This window comes from Podarcis liolepis (genome assembly GCF_965112155.1).
Source record: "Podarcis liolepis genome assembly, chromosome: 2".
NCBI lineage: Eukaryota > Metazoa > Chordata > Lepidosauria > Squamata > Lacertidae > Podarcis > Podarcis liolepis.
Genome location: NC_139555.1, coordinates 106,051,402 through 106,067,219, shown reverse-complemented (window position 1 = coordinate 106,067,219; position 15,818 = coordinate 106,051,402).

Genomic DNA, 15,818 nt, shown 5'->3' with positions numbered 1-15,818 from the left:
ATGGGCTTTCTTCAGTTCATCTTCTCCAGTGTGCAGTTTTCGGAAGAAGGGTTGGTGGTCACGTCCCAGTTCTGGAAGAACTTGAGAAACTCTTCCACTTATGCCACCAGAGAAGGAGCAATATAATCCATTACATTTGCTCCTTTGTAAGAAAAGTGAATTCTCCCCTCTCATCCCCTCTTGTTTTTTGTTTTCAAAAATTTTATTTGTTTTCACAATATTATAAACAAACAAACACACAAGACAAACAAACATAAATCATAGCCTTATTGAAAATTACACTTATTAACTTTGTTAAGTGACTTCCTCGCTTCCCCTTGGTTGAATTTCATTGCATGTCCTTTTAACGGTTTTCCAAATCCCAATTCTTATGAAATTTAACTTAAACATTAACATCCTTAAATCTTCACCTTATGGAATTAAACATATTCTCTCATCCCCTCTTGTACAACCATTCAACATACGAAGTTTATCTTTGACTAATAAAGTGACCAGAACCTCTCAGGACTGCTCTGATGGTGTTTCCTGCTTGGCAGGGGGTTGAACTCGATGGCCCTTGTGGTCTCTTCGAACTCTATGATTCTATGATTCTAGGACTTGATTTGGGAGTCCCTGGAATTCCTGATCACTCCAGTTTAAATGTTCACTTCTTTTCCCACCAATTCTGGCATTAAAATCCTCTGCAAAGCACTAGGGTTTCTAGGAACTTCTTGCCCCAATTGCTACAAAAAATTCTCCACGTTCGGCCATATGTCCCAGTCGGCAAAGGGTGATGAAGTTAGGTTGGATATGCGCCCTGATTACAAGAAAAGCTATAATTTGATACCTTAGCTGTCCAAATATTGCATAACTATCCACTTTCTCAAGCTGCCAGATTCTTCTTCTAATTGATGTTGAGATTAATAAAGCTAATTGATCCCTGGGATGACCTCTCTCTTTTTTCTTTCTTGACCCTGCCAGCATTGAAACGGTCTTGTATCTGGAGAAATCAGTTTGTATCTCAGCAGCTTGGACCTCCTCTTTCTCTTCACCTGTTCCTTTTGCTTGTATGTTGGCATCTGTCTGTTTCGGGAGACAATGGAGGAATGCGCCTTGGGGGGGTGAGGTCATGCTGTTGGAAAGTTGCAGCGCCTGTTGTGGTTGTAGAGACCGAAGCGGGAGAGACATGTTTTGTTGCAGCTGGGGCTGATGAAGGCGTCCAGTTTTCCTGTTGTTACAGGTACGCCAGGGCGTTTCTTCTCTCTGTGCTCCTCCCAGAGGTCATTTCTCTTCTTGTCACTGCTGACATGACTTAACTGTTTGTCTCCATGACAATACCTTAATTTGATCTTCTCTTAGCCTCATCTGCTGCTGAAGGTGAGAATGTAATGCACATTGTAGTTCCCTATGGAAAATGCAGTTTAAAAAACTTTTATATCAAAGGCTTACCACAACTGTTGTTGGGGGTTTTTTGTATTTGCTTTTTCCCGTAGCTGAGTAAGATTGTCTCCCATAAACACGGTCTTAACAGTGAGTCCGTAAGTGACAGTGGAGACATTGGTTTCCAGGCGGGAGTTGATCACGGTGAGGGTTTGCCAAGCGTGCCTTCCTCTTAGCATGTTTCTCCCTGGCGTCCCAAATTTGAGCATCTTCAAAGCCCATGACACCTTTGGTAAAGGCTGTTCTCCGACTGGAGTGCTCACAGGCCGGTGTTTCCCAGTTGTCGATGTTTATGTTCCTTTTTTTTTATATTTGCCTTGGGAGAGTCTTTAAACCTCTTTTGTTGACCACCAGCATTACTACGCTACTATCAAGCTACAATAACCAAAGCTTTTGGGGCTATTAACCTTTAAACTAGCCTGGGAAAATGAAAAGGTCAGAAAGGCCACAATGTGATGGATTGGCAGGTGAGCCTTTCTCAAGAAGGCATTCCACAAGCAGGGGACCACAATGAAATCTAGTGGCTAAGAGACTGTGCTACAAATCAGGAAGACTCTCATTTGAATCGTGCCTTTTCCATGCTAGTTGGGCTTAGATAATCTGTCACAGAAGACAAGCATGCTGCCGCTCCCCTTGTCTGGAGCAAGGTTTCATTAAACAACACAATGGAGTAGCCCTTTTTTTGATGGGATTAGTAATTGTCAGGGGTTTAGGAGCAGAGGCACGGGCAAGGGAGGAAACAGAGAGCGAAGGGGAGGAGGCAGAAGAAAAGATGAGTGATGACGACGACCCGAGATCTCCTAGTCTTTCCAGTGAATCAGAGGATTCACAGAAAGGAGCACCAGTGGCCAGGGCAAGGGGGGAGTCTAGGGGGGCACCCCAGGAAGATAGAGCCAGAGGGGACTCAGGGGGGAGCAGCTGGAAATCGGGACCAGCGTCACCGCCAGGAAGCAGGGAAGAGGAAGGGAGCCAGGGGGGAAGCGCTGGCAGCTCACCACAGGAGGGAGGGCATGAGTCAGGAGTGGCCACACCTCCATCGGGGAGCGAAGAAACGGTTAAGAGGAAAGTGGAAGGTTGGGCGCGCGCGCCAAGTTCAAATGCAGAGGAAGGCGGCGCAGTAAGCAGCCCCGAAAGGGAACCAGGTCCTAAAGCCCGGCGCAAGGAGGCAGGAGGGTCCGGGTCAGCGTCAGAAGAATCCCGGAAGGAAGAAGCCCCGGGGGGTAGAGGGACCCAGAGGAGGACAGTCAGGCGGAAAAGGTGGAGCAAGGCTAGGATATTAAGTTGGTGCACACGGGGCGGAGACTCAGACGGAGCTTCGCCGATCTAGCTACTAGACGTAGAGTTGCGCGCAGCAGCGTGAGAATGGAAACTGTAACTCAATAAAGACTTTTACTTAATGATCGCTGGCTAGCGTGATCCTCTGTGAGCTAGGATCTTCGAGCAGCTCTGACAGTAAGCTCCGTCTCCCAATTGTGGGCATCTACAGCCTCGAGGAGGGGAGAGAAACAGGTGCCTACTAGCGAGCTCACGAACGGCAGACGACATGACGGCTGAGCAGCAGATAGAGGAACTCAGAAAAGCAGTGGCACAACTGAATGCCGAGGCTCTCGCATCCAGGAAGAGAGAGGAGGAGGCAGCTGCCGCCTGCAGGGATCTCCAGGTCAGGTTAGACGTGCTGACAAAGCAGACACCCCGGCAGGAGGGAATTGGGTTGGCGAGACGGACAGGCGGGCTGGTCTCTCACTTCGATGGGAACCTGCAACAGTATCCCAACTTTAGAGCCGACGTACTGTGCGCACTGCAACTGCTGCATAAAGACTTTAGAGATGAGCAAGAGAGAGTGGGATTCATCATGTCCCATTTGCATGGGGATGCTAAAGCATGGCTACGCAATTTATGGAGAGATAAGGATCCGGCGCTCCAGAATGCAGATGCCTTTATTAAAGCGATGGATGGGTGTTTTTTATCAAGTATTGACGTGGATCTTGCACGGAAGGAGGTGCATGGGCTGAGACAAGGGAGGGCCAGCGTCAGGCAGTATCATGCCCGCTTTTTCGCCTTGGTCAGTGCCCTGGAATGGGACAGAGATTCGGCTCCTGTAAGAGACCTCTTTTGGGAGGGGCTGCACAACTCGATTAAAGATGAGATCGCGAGGGGGGAGAGACCCCGAACCACCCAGGAGGTCGTTCAGAGGGCACTGGCAGTGGGGGTGAGGCTGGAAGAACGTCCGTGGAGCAGGGACGAAGGGCGTGGAGGGCGCGAACCAGCCAGGGGCCCCTCCTTCCTTCCCAGAGAAGCAGCGCGGGCGCAATCCACGCCTCCGCCAGGAGGAGGAGCCGAACCTATGGAGGTTGGAGGTGCAAGGGCTCAGTCAGCAACCAGAGCCCTAGCACCGGCAGCAGTGAAAGCGAAGCCTCCTAGAGGGAACAGGAAGTGTTACGTCTGTGAGGAGCCAGGGCATATGGCAAAAGAGTGTCCCCAGAGGCTCCACAAGCTTACTGCAGCCTCGGCAATGGTGACTGCAGCAACGCAGCAAGGGGGACCACAGCAGGGAAACGACGCAGTCTGGCTGGAGGAAGAGGCCCTGGGGCCCAGCCAGACGTGTTAGTGACGCAGTCCCCAGAGGTTTTACAGCCCGTGAACCCCCTCCCGCCCAAACCAGTGGTGAGGCTCACCGCATCTCTCCAGCTGCCCAATGGAATCACCACTGACGTGCCCATCACAGTTGACTCGGGCAGCAACGCGGACTTTATAGGGCAGGACTTTGTCGACAAGCACGCTATACAGTTGCTGCCGGCCACACTGCCCCTGCAGGTTGTCACGGTGGATGGCAGGGAGTTGCTAGGGGGGCAAGTGGTGAAGCAGACGCCGCCCATGGCGATGCGACTTGGAAATCACAAAGAAATCATCAGCTTCAATGTCACTCAACTATCGGATACGCCCATTGTATTGGGAATGAGTTGGCTAGACAAGCACAGCCCAACGCTGGCTTGGTACCAGAGGCAGCTGATCTTCGGCTCTTCCTTTTGTGCTGAACACTGCATCGTGCCCCGGCAGGAAGGAGAGGAAGAGGAGTCACAGCTGCTGCTAGGCACGCTGCAAGCGATTCCCCACAAGTACGCAGAATTTTTGGAAGTTTTCTGCGAGAAGGAGGCAGACAGGCTACCCCCTCACAGACCATATGACTGCAAGATTGACCTGCTGCCGGGGGTGGCGCTGCCTAAGGGGAAACTGTATTCCATGTCAGAGGACGAGCTGCAGGAACTCAAACAGTTCATAGATCATAATTTGGAGCGCGGTTTCATCCGAGAGTCCAAGGCAGCGGGGGGCAGTCCAGTATTCTTTGTTAAAAAGCGAGACACGCCCCAAAAAAGACTGGTCGTGGACTATCGCATTTTAAACAATGGGACCAAGCCGTCGGACTTCCCCATGCCTCGAATCGACGACCTCCTGGCGAAGGTGCGGAAGGGGAAAGTGTTCACCAAGTTAGACCTGCGAGGGGCGTACAACCTCATTCGTATGCGGGAGGGAGATGAGTGGAAGACGGCCATGTTCACGCCACTGGGTACCTACGAATACAGAGTTATGCCCTTTGGATTGCAAAATGGCTCCCACGTTTTTCAAGCTTTCATGCATCACGTGTTGGCGGGACTTCTCTACAAGACGTGCGTCTGTTTCTTAGATGACATCCTGATCTTTTCGGAATCGCAGCAGGAGCATGACAGACACGTCAAGGAAGTGCTGACCAGACTAAAGCAACATAGGCTCTACGCCAAGCTGGAGAAGTGCCAATTTGACGTGACGGAGGTGGATTTTCTGGGCTACAAGTTGTCTGACAAGGGGCTCGCCATGGACATCGCCAAGGTTCGCGCAGTATTGGATTGGAAGAGTCCACGCAACCGGAAGGAGGTCCAGAGGTTTGTCGGCTTTGCGAACTTCTATCGCAAGTTTATCAAGGGCTTCGCTATGCAGACAGCGGCCATCACAGACACGCTTAGCTCCAAGAAAAAGAAGTTCGTTTGGACAGAGGAGGCGGAGCAGTCCTTTCAGGCACTCAAGCGTCTCTTCGCGTCGGAAGAGCAGCTGCTTCACGTCAACCCCAGCAGGCCGATGAGGGTGGAGACAGACGCCTCGGACAGAGCCGTGGGGGCGGTCCTGCTGCAAAAGGACCAGCAGGGGGTGTGGCGACCGGCAGCGTTTTACTCCAGGAAGCTCAGCAAGTCCGAGCAGAACTACACCATCTGGGACAGGGAGTTGCTGGCCATTCATGCAGCGTTCAAAGCGTGGAGGCACTTCCTGATCGGCGCCAAGCACACGGTGCAGGTTTGCACGGACCACAAGAATCTGGAGCACTGGCGCACGGCACAGTTCCTAAACCAGAGGCAGATACGTTGGGCTGAGTTTTTTGCGAACTTCGACTTCCGCATAGAGTATGTCCCGGGGGACACTAACATCATGGCGGACGCCCTCTCCCGTAAGCCACAGTATCTGGAGGACGCAACGCCAGCGGCCGCCATGCACATCTTCGCACCAACAGTATGGGCGTGCGCCGCGGCCACCGTGGACCTGGAGGCGGTGCGACGAGCGTTGCAGGATGACTCCTTCGCGCAAGCAAAGATGGCAGAGGTGCAAAGGGGCACGGCTGCGGCCGACGGTTTCCAGCTACGAGATGGATTGCTCATCCGTAAAGGGGCCATCTACGTGCCGGGAGACGACCTTCGCGCCAAGGTGCTGCAGCAGCTGCACGACGCGCCCACGGCCGGGCACTTTGGCAAGGAGAAGACGGTGGAATTAGTAGCCAGGGATTTCTGGTGGCCTGGAATGAGAGGGGAGGTCGCGGACTACGTGGCGAGGTGTGACACCTGCCAGAGGGCCAAACCAGTACACAAACCGCCGGCCGGACTGTTGGAACCGCTGCAAACTCCGGTCGAACCTTGGGAAAGGGTGGCCCTGGACTTTGTCACGGATCTGCCCAGCTCGAGGGGCAAGACGGCAGTGCTGGTGGTGGTGGACCTGTTTTCCAAGATGGCGCATTTCATTCCGTGTGCTAAGGTGGCCACGGCGGAGCAAACCGCCAAACTGTTCATAGACCACGTGTTCAAGGTTCACGGTCTGCCACGGTCTATTCTGTCCGACCGGGGGCGGCAGTTCATCTCGAATTTCTGGCAGAAGCTGATGGGCTTCCTGAACGTCAAGATCAACCTGGCGTCGGCGAGACACCCGCAGACCAACGGGCAAGCGGAGCGGGTCAATGCCATCATGCAGCAGTACCTGAGATGTTATGCAAATCAACAGCCTGCGACGTGGGTGGATTACCTGCCGCTTGCCGAGTTCGCCTACAACAACACGAAGCACGTGTCCACGGGGGTCACGCCGTTCTTCGCCAACAACGGGAGGCACCCCAGAACCTTCCCGGGACTGGAAAGAATGGGGGAGGGGGAGCCGCAGACAGCAGATGCGTTCGCGTCGGAGCTGCAGGAAGTCCACGATCAGCTGAGGCGCCACCTGGAGCTGGCCAAGCACGCATACAAGGTACAAGCGGACAAGCACAGAAGGGTTGGCGAAGAGCTCCACGTGGGAGACTGGGTTTGGTTAGCAGCCCACGCAGTGCCGGCCAGGTCGTTGGCCAAGAAGAAACTAGGGCATAAACAACTGGGGCCCTACCAAGTCGAAGAGCAGGTCAACCCGGTAGCTTTCAGACTGGCACTTCCGGAGGGTTCCAGAATGCATCCGGTATTCCACAGATCGGTGCTCACTCCCTACAAGGCACCGCACAGGTTCCAGGAACCCGGAACGGCGCCGAGTCCGGTCAGAGACAGAACAGGGCACGCGGGAGTGGCACAGAAGGAGCGCATCAACGAAGTCACGGAGATTTTGGACTCCAGATGGGGGGAAGAGGGGGTAGAATACTTTCTCGCCAAGGAGGGCACCCCGGCCAGTGCGAACAGCTGGGTGCCGGGCTACGCCTTGGACGAACCTCTCCTCAAAGACGAGTTTCATGCCCTCTTCCCCCATAGACCTATGCCAGCAGACTTTTTCGACGACTGGCTTTTCACGCCCACGCTTTCGGCCAGCACTTTCGGGGGCTTCGACTCGGACGAGGACCCGACACAAGACGTCCGTTCCCCGGAGGGGTCACCCTCGGGATCTGCATCAGAACCCTCGTATTGGTGGGACGATAGACCAGAGGAGCAGTTCCGCAGACGGTGGCTGGAAGGCCCAGGACGAGCAACACCGCCAGGAGGAAGTGAGGGAGAGACGGACATGGACGTTTTCGGGGACGACCCTGGTTTCGAGCACGGCGGCACAGAGATGGAAGCGGAGGTGACCGTTGTCGACGAGAGCAGGGAGGAAGACCCGCGAGACTTCAGATGGAGGCCCGCCACGGGAAGCGACCGATATCCGACGTTCGTCCCTTTGCAACAGCAGCCCCCAGCTCCAGCACCGGAAGGAGGGGAGGGGGGAATGGGGGGCTTCGAGGGGGGGATGGATGTCAGGGGTTTAGGAGCAGAGGCACGGGCAAGGGAGGAAACAGAGAGCGAAGGGGAGGAGGCAGAAGAAAAGATGAGTGATGACGACGACCCGAGATCTCCTAGTCTTTCCAGTGAATCAGAGGATTCACAGAAAGGAGCACCAGTGGCCAGGGCAAGGGGGGAGTCTAGGGGGGCACCCCAGGAAGATAGAGCCAGAGGGGACTCAGGGGGGAGCAGCTGGAAATCGGGACCAGCGTCACCGCCAGGAAGCAGGGAAAAGGAAGGGAGCCAGGGGGGAAGCGCTGGCAGCTCACCACAGGAGGGAGGGCATGAGTCAGGAGTGGCCACACCTCCATCGGGGAGCGAAGAAACGGTTAAGAGGAAAGTGGAAGGTTGGGCGCGCGCGCCAAGTTCAAATGCAGAGGAAGGCGGCGCAGTAAGCAGCCCCGAAAGGGAACCAGGTCCTAAAGCCCGGCGCAAGGAGGCAGGAGGGTCCGGGTCAGCGTCAGAAGAATCCCGGAAGGAAGAAGCCCCGGGGGGTAGAGGGACCCAGAGGAGGACAGTCAGGCGGAAAAGGTGGAGCAAGGCTAGGATATTAAGTTGGTGCACACGGGGCGGAGACTCAGACGGAGCTTCGCCGATCTAGCTACTAGACGTAGAGTTGCGCGCAGCAGCGTGAGAATGGAAACTGTAACTCAATAAAGACTTTTACTTAATGATCGCTGGCTAGCGTGATCCTCTGTGAGCTAGGATCTTCGAGCAGCTCTGACAGTAATCATTTGACTAGACTGGGGTGGGGAATTATTTTCAGTCTCAGGGCCACATTCCTACCTCTGAACGTGATGAACATGCTAACCACCTGAATTTTTTAAATAAATATTTTTTAATTATTATTTTTTAAATCAAATTTTAAAAAAATGAAAATCAGCATTGGATTTTAAGCCAGGTTTTGGGTTTTGTCATTAGAAGAATGAAAGTAAGAGGAAGCAAGAGTTCTCCCTGCAGCAGGGAAAAACATGGAGCGGCTTCTTTTAGTAGGCATGTCTGAATGCACTCCGAGAGTTCACAAGCGCAGTTGCTGAGGCCGTTTCTTTAAAAAACAACACTGCCTTGACATCACTGTTTTGCCATCAGAGTTAATGGTTGTCTTGGTTCTTAATTTTCAAGGCAGAAGCGTCCTGGGTCTGGCACAATGTAGGACCCTTTGCTAGAGGACGGTTTGTATGTATATTTCAAACAATGGAGAGTCTTGTGAAGAGTTTGGATTTGATATCCCGCTTTATCACTACCCAAAGGAGTCTCAAAGCGGCTAACATTCTCCTTTTTTTTTTTTTTATAAAATTTTTATTGGTTTTACAACGTTTTAAACAGACAAACAAACAATGAAAATGACAAACAAACACGCATAGTTTCATACATATTTTCTTATAAACCTCTTTTCTTGGACTTCCCCATACCCCCCCTCTCTGCATCCCAATGTCCATACTTCAACTAGCAACTCCCAATTATTACTTTCAAATCTCTGTCAACTTAGTCCTTTTCTATCTTCTAACCATATATCCCTGTACCCCCTTGTTTCTGAAAACCACGACATTTTTAACATTCATTAAGTTTGTAATAGTCCTTCAGATAACTTTTAAACTTTCTCCAGTCTTCTTCCACCGTCTCTTTTCGTTGGTCACGGATTCTGCCTGTCATCTCGGCCAATGTCATATAGTCCATCACTTTCATCTGCCATTCTTCCAGAGTGGGTAAATCTTGTGTCTTCCAATACTTTGCGATGAGTATTCTTGCCGCTGTTGTAGCATACATAAAAAAAGTTCTATCCTTCTTTGTCACCAATTGGCCGACAATGCCCAGAAGAAAGGCCTCTGGCTTTTTGGGAAAGGTACATTTAAGTACCTTTTTCATTTCATTATAGATCATTTCCCAGAAGGCCTTAATCTTCGGGCAAGTCCACCAAAGGTGATAAAAGGTACCTTCAGTCTCTTTACACTTCCAACATTTATTGTCAGGCAAATGATAGATTTTTGCCAGCTTGACTGGGGTCATGTACCACCTGTATACCATTTTCATAATGTTTTCCTTTAAGGCATTACATGCCGTAAATTTAATACCGGTGTTCCATAACCATTCCCAGTCAGCTGACATGATGTTATGTCCAACATCCTGAGCCCACTTAATCATAGCAGATTTTACTGTTTCATCCTGTGTGTTCCATTTCAACAGCAAGTTAACATTCTAGATAAAATCTTAGTATTGGGTTCTAACAGTTCAGTTTCTAATTTTGATTTTTCCACCTGGAAACCAATTTTCCTGTCCTGTTTAAAAAATTCCATTATTTGACGATATTGAAACCAGTTTCCAACTTTATGCTTCAATTTCTCCTGACTTTGTAGTCTGAACTTGTCTCCATCCTGTTCTAAGATTTCCCAATACTTCGGCCATCCGGCCTCCGTATTGAGTCTCTTCACTGCTTTGGCCTCCACTGGTGACACCCATCTAGGGGTTTTATTTTCCAATAGATCTTTGTATCTTATCCAAACATTAATCAATGCTTTCCTAACAATGTGATTTTTAAAAGCGCTGTTTACTTTATCATACCAAAGGTATGCATGCCAACCAAAAGCATTGTTAAAACCTTCCAGATCCAAGATATCAGTGTTCTCGAGGAGCATCCATTCTTTCAGCCAGCAGAAAGCTGCTGCCTCGTAGTACAATTTTAAGTCCGGCAGGGCAAAACCCCCTCTTTCTTTGGCATCTGTTAATATTTTGAATTTAATTCTGGGCTTTTTGCCCTGCCAGACAAATTTCGAAATATCTTTCTGCCACCTCTTGAAACATTCCATCTTATCGAGAATCTGCAAGGTCTGAAACAGAAAAAGCATTCTAGGCAATACATTCATTTTAATCACAGCGATTCGGCCTAGCATTGACAGTTTCAAATTTGACCATATTTCTAGATCTTTTTTAATTTCTGACCAACATTTTTCATAATTGTCCTTGTACAAATTCAGATTTTTAGATGTTAAATAAACCCCTAGATATTTCACCTTCTTTACCACAATCAAACCTGTTTCCTCTTGGAATTTCTCCTTTTCCATATCTGTTAAGTTTTTCCCTAAAACTTTAGTTTTTTGCTTGTTCAACTTGAATCCAGCTACCTGGCCAAACTGTTGTATTATTTCTAATACCTTTTTTGTACTAGTGTTTGGCTCTTGCAAAGTCAATACCAGGTCATCTGCAAACGCTCTTAACTTGTAATGTTTAGCTCCGACCTGCACACCTTTAACCTGCTGGTCATTTCTTATCATGTTCAGCAACACCTCCAGAACTGAAATAAAAAGTAATGGGGAAATCGGGCACCCCTGTCGTGTTCCTTTTTCTATCTTAAGTTCCTCCGTCATAACATTATTTACAATCAGTTTAGCTTTTTGTTCAGAATATATTGCAGCCATACCATTCTCAAAACCCTGGCCTACCCCCATCCCATGAAGATTCTTTCTCATAAAACTCCAAGAAATGTTGTCAAAGGCCTTCTCCGCGTCCACAAAAATCAGTACTGCTTTAGTGTTTATATTCACCTCTAGCTTTTCCAGAATGTCTATTACATTCCTTACATTGTCTGCCAGGTGTCTTTTGGGGAGAAAACCTGCTTGGTCCTTATGAATCTTCTCCATCAATACTCTTTTAAATCTTTTTGCCAAAATGTCTGCAAAAATTTTGTAATCCACATTGAGGAGTGATATTGGGCGGTAGTTCTTAAGTTGGGTCTTTTCAGTCTCTGACTTTGGTATGAGTGAAATATATGCCTCTTGCCACGATTCAGGGGCCCTTTTTCCCTCAAGGATCTCGTTGCACACTTCTCTTAGTGGTTGAGTTAGCCATTCCTTCAACGATTTGTAGTATCTGGAAGTCAATCCATCTGGTCCCGGAGATTTTCCCAATTGCATGTTCTGAATAGCAGCCTCTATCTCTTGTTCTGAGATTCTCTGGTTCAAGTCCATCTTACTTTGATGAGAAATGTTTTGTAATCCATATTTTCCAAGGAATTTGTCTATATCTTCTTCATTTTGGGGGCCTTGAGTGTAAAGCTTTTTAAAATAACTTACGAAGCAATTTCTAATTTCATTAGGTTTAGATATATTCTTTCCATCCACCTCTAGGCTTGTAACTGTATTTAGTTTCTGCCTTTTCTTCAATTGCCATGCCAAAAGTTTACCACATTTATTTGCTGATTCAAAAGTCTTTTGCTTCATTTGCTTTATCTTCCATTCAATCTCTTGGTTCATCAATTCCATATATTGTGTTTGATATAACTTGATCTCTCTTAAGATGTCCTGAGATTTTGGTTTTGTTCTTAATTTTCTCTCTCCTTCCTTTATCATTTCCAATAGCTTCTCTTTTTTCTCATTTTGTTTTTTCCTCTTTATTGAATTTTGTTGAATCAGGAATCCTCTCATGACCGCTTTACTTGCATCCCAGATCACTCTTTTCTCCACGTCGGTCCTCATATTTATTTCGAAATAATCTTTTAAAGTCTTTTGGGCCTTCATAAGAATCTCCTTGTCCCGAAAGAGGGTGTCATTCATTCTCCATCTGAATTGACCAGTTGTTGTAAGTTTCATCTCCATCTTCACGGCGTTATGGTCGGAGCAAGTTTTTGGGCAGATTTCCACTTTCTTAATCTTTGGAGCCATTCCACTAGTAACCCAAATTTGATCAATTCTGGTCCAGGTCATCATTGCTTGGGAGAAGAAGGTTCCCTCTCTCTCCAGAGGGTTCCTTGTTCTCCATATGTCTATCAAGTCCATATTTTCTGTCATTTCAAAAAAAGTCTTAGGGAGTCTCCCTTCTTTACTAACTGTTAGTCTTTGTGCCTTGTCCATATTGGTGGAGACCACACCATTCATGTCTCCCATGATTATCATATTGTAATCCAAATAGTCAGAAAGAGTTTCATGAAGTCTCTTAAAGAAGTCAGATTTGCCTTCATTTGGCGCATAAATTCCAACCACTAAAAATTTTTCTCCTTGAATTTGTATTTCCACTGCCAGATATCTCCCTTGTTCATCCTTAAATATCATTTTTGGAGCCCATTTTTCCTTAACATATATTACAACTCCTCTCTTCTTGACTTTGTCTGATGAGATAAATTCTTGTCCTAGCCTTTTATTTATAAGTAGTCTCCTGTGGGCTCTGGTTATGTGAGTTTCTTGTAGACATATCAAGTCCAATTGTTCTCTATTCAGTATGTGAAATACTTGTCTTCTCCTCAAAGGCACATTGAGTCCATTACAATTCCAACTAAGGAATTGCAGAGCCATCTTGTTATTCTCCTAAGGCTCCTCCAACAGCTCCAAGTTGTTGCTCTTCTTCTGATGGTGGTGGTTTTTGTCCAGTCGAGAGATTCAGGATCTCCAGTGCTCTCCTCTGTTCTCCAAGTACGTCCACAATCCCCTTCTGTAGCTCCTCCTGATATCTTGCCAAAAATTTTTCTTTATCTTGAATTGTCTTTATTTTTACCTTCTTTAACTTGTAGTCAAATGACAGTCCTTGTGGGAACTCCCACCTGAAACGGATGGAATTTTTCTTTAGCAGAAGAGCTAAGTCCTTGTAGAAGTTTCTTAAATCCAAAATATATTTTGGGATGTCTTTGAAAAACTGTGCAGTTGAATTTCCAATTTGCAAGGCCTTTTCAAAGTGTAGTCTTAATATTTTGTCTCTTTCCTCCTTGGATCTAAATGTAATCAAACAGTCTCTCGGGGTCTTTCTGTCTTGCTTTTTTCCCAGTCTAAAAGCAGTCGTAATTTTGAATTCGTCTTCCTCAAGGTCCCAGCAGTCCACAAACTCCCGTGTCAGATATTCCACAAGGTTGTCTCTTTCGTTCTCCGGGATCAGTCTTAATTTTAAGTTTCTCTCTTTCCTCTGTAAGTCCCACAAGGCCAAAGTTGAATCATGCTCATGGACCTTCTTGGCAATCGGCTCTAATTTCTCCTGTGTCTCTCCCGCCGTAGCCTTGGCATCTTCCGCAATTTGACGCGTAGTGGCGTTTTCCTCGACCAGTTTATTTATAGATTCTGTATTCTGGTTTAATCTTACTGAAATTTCTGTTAATTTTAGTGTGTTCTCTGAAGTCTGTTTTGTTAAAGACTCCAAGGTTTGGTTGATCTTAAGCAGCGCATCTGTTACAGCTTCCATAGAGACGGCTGTCCCTTTATCTTGTCCTGTTGTTCCTGCTGCTCCAGTTGTTGGGCCTGAAATTGATCCTCTTTTCTTTGCCTGTTGTTGCTGCAGCTGTTGTTGTTGCTGATGGTGCTTGGTCTTAGCTCTTGTGACTATCTCTTCTTGTGGGCCACTCATGTCAAGGTCACTTCCCACGGGAATTATTCTCCCTTGGAAAGTTCCACTGTCTAGCTGTGGCAAACTTTACTTTATCCTCTAGAGGGAGCAAATCAAAATGGCCATAGAACAATGTTCCAAGTACAAAAAACAGGGGAGATTGTCCAGAATACAAAACAGGAGCTTAACACAGTCCAAATCAATATTGCTAGAAAGCTTGTAACTTTAAGCTGCCACAGTTATCCAGTTTGTATTATTTCTTCTTATACTACAGAGTAGCCAGACACTGTGGGAACTTTGTATCAAGCTATCACTTTACAGGGAAAAGTCAGTTCAGTGTGCTAAAAAAGGCAGACCGTTTCATACTTTCAGATGGGTGAGACGGCAGAGATTTTTAACTTCCAATAGATCATGCAATTATTAGTCCAATTCACCTCCCCTCTGCCCTGCTAGCTGGAGGGGAGATCAAAGGTCCAGATGTCCGGTTTAGCTGATTAAAGAGCTGGTTTAAACGGATGCAAGTTTAGAGCTCCGTTGCTTTCACTTTCATGCAGTCGGGGGGAGGCAGACTTCCTTTGTTTAGATCTCCCCCGTTTTTAGTTCAAATTTTAAAGTTTAGAGGGTCCCAGTTATTTTTCAAGTCTTACTCACGGGAATTCAGTCCGAATTTTCTTTTCAGGAAGGAATCGGCGCTCTCCGCTAATGGCGACGCGGCTTCACTTCGCAGGCTGGGTAGCGACTCTCAGCACCGCGCTCGCTCCCGATGTCGCTTTCACGGTACCGGGGGGCGCAAAGGTGCCCACCGAGTCTCCTTGTTCTCAGGCTTCAGCGCCTGGGATTTTAAGGGTCCCCCGCTTGCCGTAGCAGGTAAGACCCGAACTTGCGAAGCAGTCCTTCCCCGGAGCTCAGGGCTAGGACCGCCATTAAGCGCTGGCACCGACCGGAAGTCCGGCTAACATTCTCCTTTCCCTCCCTCCCCCACAAGAAACACTCTGTGAGGTGAGTGGGGCTGAGAGACTTCAGAGAAGTGTGACTGGCCCAAGGTCACCCAGCAGCTGCATGTGGAGGAGCGGAGACGCGAACCCGGTTCACCAGATTACGAATTTGCTGCTCTTAACCACTACACTGCACTGGCAAATGTATTGTGTGATCATCAGATGCAGCAGGCATGTATACACATAGCTTGGGAATGGGCTGGAGTAAAGTGAGGCTGGAGGGAAACAAAATGCAAAAAGGACACTGGCAAATTGCATAAAAGCAACGGCAAGTGACTAGGCCGTGTTGGTGACAGCGCAAGTATCATGGCACTGGTAAGCCTAGGAATTCAGGCGCAAGTTCTTCTGAGTTCATGAGGGCTTACTCCCAAGGTTGATCTTGGCTGAATTGCTGAGATCGTCCGCAGGAGCCTTGTTTTTCATTCCCCGAGTTGGCGAGGCTCATTTAACAACAACAAGAAACTGAGACTTTCGTGGCATTGGCCCAGTCCTGTGGAACACCCTGCCAATTGAGATTCAGCAGGCTCCTTCTGTGCTAACTTCTAAGTGCCTCCTGGAAACATTTCTATTCTGCCAGGTCTAGGCAGGC